The sequence below is a fragment of the Gallinula chloropus genome (assembly GCF_964237585.1).
Source record: "Gallinula chloropus genome assembly, chromosome: 4".
Lineage (NCBI taxonomy): Eukaryota > Metazoa > Chordata > Aves > Gruiformes > Rallidae > Gallinula > Gallinula chloropus.
In genome coordinates, this window is record NC_140088.1 from 89,761,431 (window position 1) to 89,774,736 (window position 13,306).

Here is a 13,306-nt window from a genome sequence, read left to right on the forward strand (position 1 = left end):
GCATGACTGGGGGCTCTGTACCCTATTAATATAAATTGTGCCCAGGTGGCCAGGAAGGCCAATGGCATCCTGGCTTGTATCAGGAATAGTGTGGCCAGTAGGTCTGGGGAGGTGATTGTGCCCCTGGACTGGGCACTGGTGAGGCTGCACCTCGAGTGCTGGGTCCAGTTCTGGGCTCCTCACCATAAGAAGGACATGGAGGTCCTGGAGCGAGTCCAGAGAAGGGCAACCAGGCTGGGGAAGGGGCTGGAGGGCAAATCCTCTGAGGAGCAGCTGAGGGAGCTGGGGGTGTTCAGCCTGGAAAAGAGGAGGCTGAGGGGAGACCTTCTCCCCACCTCCCCTGCCCTGCCAGGAGGGTGCAGAGAGGTGGGCGATGGTCTCTCCAGCCAGGGGACAGGAGATGGGACAAGGGGCAATGGGCTCAAGCTGCCCCAGGGCAGGGTCAGCTCAGCTGGGAGGGAAAAGTTCTTCCCTGGCAGAGTTGTGGGGCTGTGGCACAGGCTGCCCAGGGAGGGGCTGAGTCACCTTCCCTGGGTGTGTTTAAAAAAGGGTAGATGAGGTGCTCAGGGATCTGGTTTAGCTTGGGATGGGAATGGTTGGACTTGATGATCTTAAAGGTCTTTTCCAACCTTGTGATTCTGTAATAGTTCAGCACTTACAGTTTGTGGCATCATATTTTTTGTTATTTTGAAGCAGGTAGATAGGATATTCCTGGTTCAGAGTTGCAAAAGGGGCAACTCTTTTAACACCTTCTACATTACCCCCAGGAAGAAGGCAGGAAAACAACATACAGTGACCCTTCTGGCCAGGGCTGAAACAGCCTTTGGCAATGTACAGAATGGAAAAATATCTTTACTTCAGTTTCTATTATAATTACCTTTGTTTTAGGAGCGATCCCTTCTTTAACATAAAATATACTGGGGAAGTTTAAAACTTCAATTCACCTAGCAATCACTGAAATTTCAAAGGAAGGAGAGAAAATGGCAGAGTATCTACTGTGACCTGTGGTGATTACCAATGAAAAGGGTTTGCTCTTCACCTGACAGTAGCACAACAGAAGCTATTCTCAGTCCCAGCCACTTCAAAAAGGAAGAATTGAAGAGTTTTCATTCCCCTATGGTTCTCCTCAAGATTAGCACCAGTGAACAGCAATTTCTGTTTGTTTTTACAATAATATCCTGTTTTGTAATCCACAGGAAAAGGAGTATGAAAGTAGCAACCTTGGCAGGGAGTAGGGGCCAAGGGACTGTTTTCTGAACTCTCAGAGCTCAGGAACACAAAGGCTTGGAGGAATTTCCAAGTGCAGTGAATGCCAAACGGTAAAGAAAATGTCATGACAATGAGAGAGGGAGATTATTTATGTACCATGGTAATAAATTCGTCTTCTGGGGTCACGTTTTCTTCTTCAGTGATCAATCAACAGGCAGGTATTTCTCAGTGCTTTGAAGTAAGCACCAACTACACGTATGAGGGTTGTTAATGCTGGGGTTTTTTTCCAAAGATGAAACAGGCTGTAATAATAATAATAACAACAACAACAATAATAATAAATTAAAATGGGAGAGTGTAATTTAACACCAAATAAATGAACAGCTGAAAACCCCACAGAACACAGCCAAGTAAATGATGGTATTATTAAAGGGACTAACATATTACATTTCTGTTTAGTGCTTACATGGGAAACAGGCTAAGTTGTATTTTTCTCCATGGAAGATAATAACTGGTGGGCCCATCCTTACAGTTCTGGTTCAAAGACTGGGAAGAAAAGCATGTTAGGACTGGTGAAGACAATACAAAGAAGCCCATGCCTATCTGAGCACTGTTTCAAGAGGCCATAAGCTAGAATAAATATTGACACAGCAAGGGAAAAAGTATACAACAATAGCAATTGTTCAACTTGGGCACGAGTTGGAGGTTAACAGATCCACACTGACCTAAATAAAGCTGGACAGGGGCCAAGGCCCAAAATTTAAAGTGACTTTTGGAATTTAACTTCCACTGATTGCATTAATTATTAGATACAGAAATACCTTCATGATTCTGATTCATTAACTGATGTTCTTTTCAACTCATTCCCCAACCACAAGCCCTTCCAGCTTGGCAAGGAGAAGCAGAACATGACTTAGGAGATGAATGTTGGGACAGAAGATGTCACAGAATGTCTCTGCTTCTTCCATAAGTCTGTTCTATGTCTGCTTTCAGGTCTTCATCCTGCTTCTGTTTTCTTTGGAGTTCTTTACCCCTAGTTACACCTTTTCACAGAATCACAGATTGACAGGGATTGGAAGCAACCTCTGGACATCATCTTTTCATGCTATTATGAACAGTGTCTAACAATTCTTCTCTCTGATTACCTTTTCTGTTTCATTCTGCTTCATTATTCCATTCCATTCTTCTCATACTTCACTCTGAGCAATAGGTCCCTGCATCACTCAGGTGGCATGGACCACTCTCAGAGTCTCTCACTGCTTGCAGCCTGGAGTAATGTACTGGGTTTACCCATTAAAATTATGGCCTTAAATGCTGGCTCAAATGTTAGGCCAAAACTTTAAATTCTTGTTGCAAATACCCAAGTCAGAATCTAGCTGGCTTTTCCCCCCCCAAAATAATGTTTCCAGCCATTTTCATTTTAATTAGTCCAATAACCTATGTAATTATTCATTGGAAATGATTGCAAGCATGTTTCTTTGAAATTAAGGTTATTGACATAACATCCAAGGCAAAAAGGAATGGTTCATTTCTTTGCTCTCTCTTCATCTGTGCAAACTCCAAATAAAATCAATAAGCTTGACTGTCTCCTCACACCAATATTTCATTGATCTAGTTTTAATGGAGCTATTCCTGATTTACATAGCTGTATTGAACAGAAGGATCTTGTGAATTTGCCTTGGAAGCAACCCAGCAAAACCCACAGAATTTGGCTAGTTGCTGTCAACAGGAGGAGATAGGAATTTATACAGTTAAAAACAAAGAAAAGGCTGATTTTAATCCACTACAATATTTGCAATCTGGGCCTAAAATACAGTTAACTCAGAGGACTTGCAAACCAGCACTCATTTCTAAAGGGAGAATGCAGTGGAATTTATTTAAACATTGTATTATACAAGCAATTTGCTGCACAGGGACAATATTTTAATATTTAAAAGTTGAAGACTGAAAGGCAGGTTTGGCATTCTGCAGATAAACACGTATCATCACGGCTTCTGATCAACATCTACTGGCCACAGTGCTCAGAGTATTCATGAGTGTCTGCCTTGAGCAGTGAGGTCATTTAAATGGTGCTGATTTAATTAGAGAGAGGAGGGGAATGTTTCAAATCACTTCTACTGCAAAGCCAAAATGCAAATGTGGGTCTGCTAAATGCTGTAGTAGCTGCTAAAAGGGAAGGTTTAAGAGTGGTGGCATCACAAAAGTGCCTCTTTTACAGCTCAGAGAGGCAGCTCCAGCTATCCCAACATGACAGCATTTCTGCAAGAAGCTGCTCTTCAAAGTGAAGCTTTCAACCACAAGAAACCTTTCTATGGAGAGCTTCTTGCTGATTAAGTTCTTTAAGTGAATTTCTTGAAGAACCTCTGAAATCTCCCTTTAGAGGTGATTGGGATGGGACACTTAAATGTCTGTTAAGCCTTTAACCACACATTCAAGTTTTCAAATGGATAAAGCAGTGTACACCCAATTTTGCAGGCTTTCACAGTGCTGCCAGGTCAGTTTTACTTTAGGAAGGAAGACTAGAAGGGGTGGTTGATATTTTTAGACTAGGATGTATTTACTTGCTCTGTGGGATGCACTTTGCTGACTAGAAAACAAAATTAATGTTTCCTAAAGCTGATGCCACTATAAGAAACCTTTGTGTAGAGCAGACATCTACCCCACTGCAAACTGTTTTCAAAAATGGAGATCAGAGGCAGGTTTTAAGCAGAGGTGAGAAAAACACCCAGCCCCTGACATTTGAACAAAGCTGCATTGTAATGGGTTGGGATGGGTGGCTTCTTATCTTTCACATAGTACATTCCTGGTTCAAACAAGGAGGTACACATTGAAATTAAGGTTCCTGAGAGTCCTCCTCCCTGCCTTCCCAAACTGGTTTATCCCCTTACTTCTTCTACCTTCTTACAGGGGGAGAAAAGCTAGGATCCACGAAGAGCAGACACCAGAAACAAAGCTACAATTAACCTTTGATCAAGGAAACGTATTTTCTTAGCACACAGCAACATGCCAAGGGATGCAAAAAGTTCAAATGACAAGCAAAGAGAGATAGAAAACCTGTTAAGTATTTACCAAACACCACATGGAGAAGCAGAGATGCAAATGGGAATCATGGCATACAGTGAGAAACCCTACAGCTTAAGGCTTTGTTATAGCCCTGACCACAGACATGACATCTGGGGAAAACAGTCTAGTTAGACTTCTGTGGTTGTGTTGGAAAAGGATGGTATTTTCTAGGGTAGAACTGGACCTGAAAGGGTGTTTTGCCCAGCATGGCCCACCAGCCTGGCTGTGAAACACAGATATGCAGAAGGGAACACGTCTGACATCATCCTACCATGATGGTTTGGAAGAGGGTGGCAGCTGTATGGTTTTGAGACCTCAGCAATGGTCTTTACAAGTGTTCAGGTCCCATAGCACTTTGCAAGTTGTCCTGCCATCCTCCGTCCTGGGAATAGATGCTGGAAGTGTGAGGAAAACTACCTCAGGGGAACAGTTACATGGAAAATACCAAAACCTGCAAAACCTCAGCCAAGACTCGTGTCAACACTGGGCTTACTGTACAAATTGATTAACTAGTGACAATCAGCTTATTAAGCATTGGGGGGTGTGACAGGTATTTCACTGGGGACACAGTGGTTCAACACATCTTGAAAACTCATGATGTTTACTTGAATATAAAAATATTCATTTTATGTAGTTCCTGTCAGGTTGTTTTTTTCATTTGTAAATGTGGGGCTAGGCATTCACAATAATGCACAAGGAGACGTCTGTGTGGACAAAAAATAGGCTCAGGGATCACGTATTTCATGGTGGGATATAGCCTAAAAAAAAAAAAACCCTTCTAACTTTAAATATTATTGTTTTCCTAAATTAACTCTGGGAGATTTTAATCTAGATCTTGGGTCTCTGCCAGGGAACACACACCGCTCCCCACATCCCTGAGAACATTGCTGAGTCCTGTACAGTCAGCTGGCATAATAATGAAACAGCAAGCAGTTAACTCTATCACTCCTCCATGAAGTTGTCTTCTCTGAGGCTGTTCTTCCTCTAACACATTGTAGTTGCCCCATTAGTGCCCTGTGCAGGGAGGCACAAATCCTTTGCTGTCTTTTGAGAGGTTTTCAGGGAGGTCACAGGACTATTTAGTCAAACTAAAAAGAGGACTTAAGACTCAGATTACTTCCTAAAGTTCAAAGGGGTAACTCTTACTAATACCGATTAACAGGTCAGGCTGGATCAGGGAAGGGTGGTTAGGATGCCTTGAGATGGTGTCTGGGAAGGAGTCTCAGTGAAGAAGGAGGCAGGGATTTATGGTGACTGGAAAGCTCTAAAAGCAAGTCGTTTGGGCCTGAATTCAAGGGGGGTGCAGTGGAAGCAGGCTGGTCAAACACAAAGCAAGAGGAGTGCAAACAGGCTGCTCTTCAGAGTATGCCCTTGCACGGCACAAAAAGCATCCTTGAGCTAGCTTTTTCTCCTACCTAATTAAAGCAAATGGTGGTGTTGCTCCTTGCTTATAGATCACTGTTTTCAACCCTTGTTGGGGAGAATTCTCCTGATGAATCCCATGGGTTATAACCTGAATAGAGGAGGGAAGGTGGAGCATGGAGTTTTGCCAATGCACTGTGAAACTACGTCTGGGTTGGCTTCCAATGAATCATCTCAGCCATCTGGGGGAAGGGGGAGGAATTCCCTCACTCCTTAATCAACCTATCTGTGCTTTAAAAGCGAAATATTTCTCAGTAAGATGCACTGTGCATATCTGGCACTTGGCCTCTTGTTACTGCCAGCTGTCACTCTGATCATGTGTTATAAATGATGGCACACCAAGCAGGCAGGGCTGCGAGTCCATGCGATTGTATTGCATTATCAAAGTGACAACCAGAAAGAACAGGAGCTCTGGCTGCTGAATTGGTCCATAAGTAGATTTTTGTGTCGTTGCTATTACTATTTATACACAGAAATGGGGCTTAAACATTTTAATATTTTCCCAGCAGGAGTCAGGACATTGTTAGGACTTCAAATAGCACAATATAAAACCCAGTTACAATTCTGTTTTCATAAAGTAAATCAGGCAAACCAATGACTGTTGCTGAAGCTAATTCAAGAATATCCTTATCATTTCACATCTGTAAGGACAGGAATCCTAAGTGAAGCAAACCAGCATCACTCCTTCAATAACTCCTCACCTATGTGATCAGAGGCCATGAAGATACCTCCTGTGATGTGCACATTACCAGTCGTTACTGTCAGGCAGTGTATGGAGATGCAGCAGGGGCAAAGCATATCTATCCATAGGTACCCATGAGTGGAAAAAGCTGGTAAAATCTGCTGCAGAACCTGAACTGGGGGCTTTGGGTCAATAAAGTTGTGGCAAAAGTCTTTCTGCCAATAGCCAGCTGTCACCTTGCAGTGCCATAGCCATGTCTGTGACTCTGCTCATCCACAGTGACTTTGGTGGCCTGGCAAGCTCTTTGCATGTCTGGGTGAGAAGAAGGCTTCCTCAAGCATAAAGTGACTCACAATGAGCAAAAGACTCAACTCAATCCCAGTCTGAAATCCTCCTCTTGGGCTTCTGTCTCACAGAAATTCAAAGCAGAACCCCAGCTGAATGTAAAAGGAGTTTGGCATCACTGCATGTTCTCTAGGTCTTGGTTTCACCTGCATTTAGAAAAGAAAGTAATAAAGTGCTAAAGAAAACGCTGCTCTTAAGATCTGCATGTTTGGCCTATGATGGTCTTGTATGGCACAAAGGTTTTTCTGGCCTTCTGTACAAAGTCTCTGTGTTGTTACCCTGAATCTTGGCAGCTGTTTCTGGATGTTTCATAAGAGAAAACAGTCACAGTTTCTTCTGGGAGATATCTACAAGCACCAAAAATATGTGGCTTGTATGCAGGGCACAGTAACTCCTTCCACAGAAAGAATTACTGGGTAAAGCTCAAAAGCCTCTGAGAAAAGCTCAGGCAACTTTGTTGTATCAGCCCATAACTCCTGTGATCTGTACCGTGTTTGTTCCTTTGAGGGGTGGAAGAAGGGGAAAAGAAGAAAAAGTGTAAGAAGCATTGCTCTTCCACCCAAAAAGGACCAATGGGGGAGTTCAAGACTCTCATGGGAACAACCAGATCTGAGTAAAGAGAGCTTTCAAAAAGCCCAATGGAAAAAAAGGAGGAAAAATTAGCCATGTCCTGGCCACAGGTCACTGCCGTGAATCCATTCAACATTCAACACAACCTCTCAACAGAGATTTCCACAAGGTAAAAAGACAAATACTCATGAATTAGCACTGCTCATGTCATTTGAGGTAATCACTCTGAAGATAGCTGGAAACACTGTTTCCAAAGAAATTAATGCTAAGGGTATTAAACACTGTAAATACGTCAAGAGATACAGACATGTCACTTGATGTAATTATACCAACAGGGGCATTTCTGCTGAAAAAAGCTAAGTAAATGGTTAAGTATCTGTAAGAAAATACCACAGAAGTGAAGATATGCAGTGAATAAATACTCCCTACTCCATATCTCTACATGACAGTGTTGCTATCAGACAGTACACTCACATTTTAGTAGCCACTAGACTCACACTGGGTGAATGACTTTGCTCTTACAGACTTGCATAGAAATGCAGTTTAGTAACTGAATTGAAATGGATTTAGAAAGCTTTGGGGTCAGAAGGGGAGGTGATGATTATCTTGCATTACGCAGGAGCCACAACAAGTTATCTGGTCATGTTCAGAGTGAGAGGACTGATGTTTTCCTAAGTCCTAAGCACGTGGACTCTGCTTAGATGACAGTGAAGGAGGTGAGATGGGATGGATGGAGGGTTGGTGCTGATTCATGGCACCAGCCATAAGAAAAAGCAATGACTGGTCATACTTAGCACTGATAGAAGTGTAGCCAGAAGGTGACAGCAATCTTCATGTCTAGCTGTCACTCATGTTCTTCAGAAATCTTGCTTTTGCTTTAGAGAATCATGATGGGCTGGTTCCACTGGGTGTGAAAAGACTCGCTGGTTCCAGTGGAATCTTTCATGGAGCAATGTGGAAATAACCTCATGGCTCAGTGGAAATAAGGGCAATGTCTTTGCCATGGAGTCAGCAGACACCATTTAATTTTTGGCTGCTGTGGGTGGATTAAACCAGGATGTGTATGTCTGAGTCTGGGTTTGAAGGAGACCTCTCACTTCTGCATTCTCAGACTTCAGGTCCAAAATGCTCATTCACTAGGAGGTCTCATTAGCTACCCCAGCTACTTCAGAAAGATGATAATGGCTCAATTCCAATATTTAAGGTCCCTTTTCCCCTAAGCTGAACCTTCCCACCTGCTCACATCACAGCTATACCTATCTAGATAGGTGTATATATATACCTATATATATATATCTTTTATAGATATACCTATCTAGATAGGTATATCTATAAAAGAGCTATCCATATAAATCCCAAATGAGAAAATTGTCTAACTTTCTCCCAGTTCCTACACTTCTACCACCTTTCTGGTGAGCAAAACACATCAGAAAGCTGATCCTCTCAATTTCAGCATTTGCAATGAATTGCCTTGCAGTTGTTTTTAATGGACACACTCAATATAGGTGTTTTGTTGTCCTGCCCCCACTCCCCTCTTTAAGACCAGAAGACACTGCTTCTACTTTCCCCACTGCTGGAACTGACCCTCCTGCACAGCAGCCCATGAGAGAGCCTAGGTCAGTCTTTGGCAGCGATCCCATCACTCCCATTTCTAACAACTCATGAAAACCCCACATCTCAGAGGTTAACTGGCTGCTACACCTCTCCTGGCTACAGAAAGACTGACCCAGGTTAGCAGTGTGGTTTGTTGGAAGCCCCTCTTCCTCTGCCCATGCCCTGCCCACCCAAACAGCCTCTCTTTTGGGGTATCTGTTCAAAAGAGTTAAAACTTAGAAACGCTCTGGTGGGAAGAGGGAAAGCAGAAGGCAGAGGCTGAGGGGAAGCAGGCACAGCAGCCTGTGCTCTAGCAGGTTTTTACACCATCCTGGACGAGTCTTTGATGGTGACAGAGAGCTTTGGTTGCTGCTGTAGTACAAGTGATACCAATATGCATTAGCTGATTTACTGCATGGCCATGCATGTATTTTCTTGCTGAAAACAGGAGAAATTAGCTGTTTAGTAAGCATCCCTGGCAGCTTCTGTCAAGGCAGTTTTTCTCTAGCCAACCTGTTCGTCAAAGCAAAGTGACAAATATGTATCTGTCTATAAATACAGGATAATCAGACCAGGCTGCTTCTCCCCCTGCCCTTACAGTACCCAAGATACGTATCAGGGCCCATGAATGAAAAGATTAACCTTTGTTCAGAGTGATTCTGGACACTGAAAATCCAAGTCAGGGTTCAGTTCTGTGATCTATTGGCAATTCTGCTCCCAGCTCCCAGTTCTTGGTTTGCTGTTTTGTTTTGGTTGTATGTTGTTGTGGAGTTGGACATGATGATCCTTATGGGTCCCTCCCAACTCAGGATATTCTATGATTCTATGATTTTTGTTTGGAGTTTTTATTTTTTGCTTTTTACCTTAATATTCAGAAGGTCCATGTGCAGCATTTAATAAATCCCAAACTCAATCCGCGGGGACTTTGCACCCAGCAAGGTCTAGCACAGCACTAGTTATAAATGTTCTTAATTCACCCAAAAAAAGCAGTCTTCTTTCAGGCATTTCCTTGCTGGGTCTTTCCACTATGACCCACAGGCAGCCTTTCCCATCTGGTCATCAAAGCTGGCTCTGAGGGCTGTGAGCAGAGGCTACATAAAGAGGCTCAAAGTGCTCCATTATGTTTTGATGACACATTTAGTTACTAAGTGTGCCTCGTTTACAAGTCACCTTGTTCTGGAGCATCAGCATTCCACAGCAGGGTAAGCATTTGTAAAGCCCAGCAGGAGAAATACTTCACTTCTTAGAAGCAGCTCAACTGCCAACCCAGATCACCGTGATGCTCTACCGAGGACACCTGAAAGGTACCACTGACCAGAGACAGGTGATAGATTGGCTGATCAGGAGGCTAAACAGGCAGCAGAAAGAATGCAGGAGATTCTAGCATTAATTCTGGAAAATAGGAATAGGAGTTTGGAATGAGCTGGAAAATATTGAATACTTTGGGGCTGATAAAGAATTACTAGAATAACAGGTAAAGGGAATTGTCAAAGACCACCACAGTAGAGGACACTGGGGAGCAGACTCCCTGTATAAATTTTAAATCAAAATTAATAGGGAAATATATATATATATATTACAATTTGACAGTGACTTTAATGTGAGATATGCTTGAAAAATAACCCCAAGACATAACCAGGCATGATGAGGGAACATTGGGAAATGAAACATATCAGGGAACCCCTGGCAAATTGATTTCTCTGAGCTCCCAAGAAGAGGGGGGCACAGATACTGATTGGTACTTACCAACACTTACTGGTACTGTTGTGTCCTAAGGAACCTGCTTTGGCAGGGGGTTGGACTTCATGATCTCCTGAGGTTCCTTCCAACCCCTACAGCTCTGTGATCCTGTTGCTTTTAGAAAGTGCTTACTACCAGTTGTTTGGGGCTGTGTTTTGTTGTTTGGTTTGACTTTTTTATTAATGAATGGCTGAAAGAAAGTTCCATATAAGAATATTTAAAATGGGAATCTAAATGGGAATGCAAATTCCATTTAACATATACTGATCATCACCAACAAAACCTATGGCTCAGGAAATAAAGATGTATCAGGAAAAATAAAAGCTCTTTCCTCTACCTCTCCACTTAGGATCCTCCATGCTGTATCCAACAGGTGCCTGAAAGCATCAGATTCTTCAGACTTGTGCTCTAACACACAGCCTGAGCAGGGATCTTTTGTGTCACTGGTTTGAAGAGAGGGCTGAATCTGGTGGGGACTTACTGTCTGGAGTTTTGTTGGTGTCAACAACATACTATGCAGCAAGGAATGTGGTGGAGACTTACTGTCTAGACTTGTGTAGATATTAGTAACCTATTTTGCAGCAGTGGTGTTGTGGAATGTGCACACCAGCACACTGTAAGCTTTCTAGAGGGACAGTCTCTGAGAACAAGAAAACTCAGGGCTACAAGGGGTTCCAGGTCCTGTGGCTCTGGTAGACAAGAAGAGGAAGGTAAGGGCTGGAGTTCATGGCAAAAACACAGTGATGAAGATGAGTGGATGAAGTAAACAACCACCAGGGTCCTTGAAGACCACCTAAAGACTGCAGGATACATGCAGGGGAAGGATTGAATCCTATGATAATGAGTTCCTGGAAAAGTAATGAATATGTAAATCATTTCTGGGAAAGGCCATGAATATGTGTGCATAACCTGCATGTAAGCTGTGCCACTCGCTCCTTCAGCGATCCCCTGTGTGTCCAGTGCTGCAACAGAGAGTCACAGAATCCCAGACTGGTCTGGGTTGGAAGGGACCCCAAGGATCACAGAGCTCCAACCCCCTGCCACAGGCAGGGACACCAACCTCCAGGCCTGGAGCTACACAAGGTTGCCCAGGGCCCCATCCAACCTGGCCTTGAACACCCCCAGGGATGGGGCACCCACCCTCTTAGTCCCTGCTCAGTCCTCACCAAGGCCATTGAGTTTCGACTGCAGCTTTTCATGGCATCAGGATCAGCACATCTGACTGTCAATCGTAACATCATTCTGCCCTGGACCAGATTTTGCATTAGGCTGTAAATTGGAGGAAGTCAAAGAATGTGCCCAACCAATTTGCCCTGAGTGAGCGAGCAGAGCAGCTGCAAACAGAGCTGAGACCTTCTCCTCTCCAACCCCTTAGCCACCAGACTGAGCAAGGATTCCTACACAGCACTGCCAGCCCTGTGCAAGGAGCTCCAGGAGGGACTGGGGAACTGCATGAAGAACTTGGACTCGTGTCTGTATTTGCAGTCTCCACTCCCAGTTTCAGCTCCTGGCTGTGCCTTCTCATGGTGTAGCAGCAGCTTTGGGTTCCCACCTTTCTTCTGTTTCCCTCACAGCCATATTCATTATCAAATCATTGTCACAGTAAATCCACTCTCTGACTTTTGGGACAAGATATAAGTGCCAGATAAAGTGAGAGTGAGTAAAGCTATTACTCAAGAGATGGTCTTTGTGATACTGGAGGCACCACTCCCAGTGGCTGGCATGGAGTTAAAAGTAGATTTAAACCAATAACACAGACAGAGGATATTTCTTGGGAGTTAATGACTAGCTGGGAGGAGCTTGTATGGCCAGAGGCAAAGTCAAAGCCATTAACCTCTGCCTGTCACTTAGGAAACATCCTCTGCTGAAGCTGTTATCACAATATTAGAATCTAAAAGATGGAAATAAATACGTAAGAATAGAGTGGCCTTTATTTTTCATGAGCAATAGCTTGTCAATTAGTAGGTTCACAGCAGTTTGAGAGGATTAATGCCCAGGGTATAGGCAACCCAGAGGCAAAATGATCTCTTTGAATCTCATCTGTTCCATAATAATTTCTCACTGAGGAAGCATAATGATGCCCCAGACAGAGGCCAGCGTATATTGAGGAGCAGTTTGCAGAAACACTGCAAAGTTTTAGGTTCTTTGGACAGCAACAGAGTTCATTCTATGTGATGACATCAATCTGTTGCTTCACCAGCTGCAAGCATGTCATGCTCTGCCTCCTGCCCACCCTTCACCCGTGTGACTGCTCCTGGACAGCCAGTGGAGAGGTTACAGCTTGCTGAGAGACATTCCTTCTCATCTGCTGCCCTTGGGGACTTGCTCTGGCATCTTGGGTTATGTCTCCTGCAGCTACCACTGTTCCACTGTCAGCACAGCAAGGGAATTTCAGCTAGACACAGCTCAGAGAATGCAAACTCTGAAAGGCACCAAGCCTGACCTAACTGGGGGCTTGCAAGCTCTGTGTCCAAACAGGACTGGCAGTGATACGAGGCTCCATCACACCCATCAGCTTGGACTTGCCAAGCTAAAGAAAAGCCTCAGGCTTTTCTATGCTATAATTCTTCTTCTTTTTTCTTTTTCTCAGCTAAATATTTCAAATCTTAAAACTTTCTGAGCTGGAAGTTAAGTAGTTATGCAGAAGGGAATTAGTTTCACAGATCTGGAGTACCCACAGCT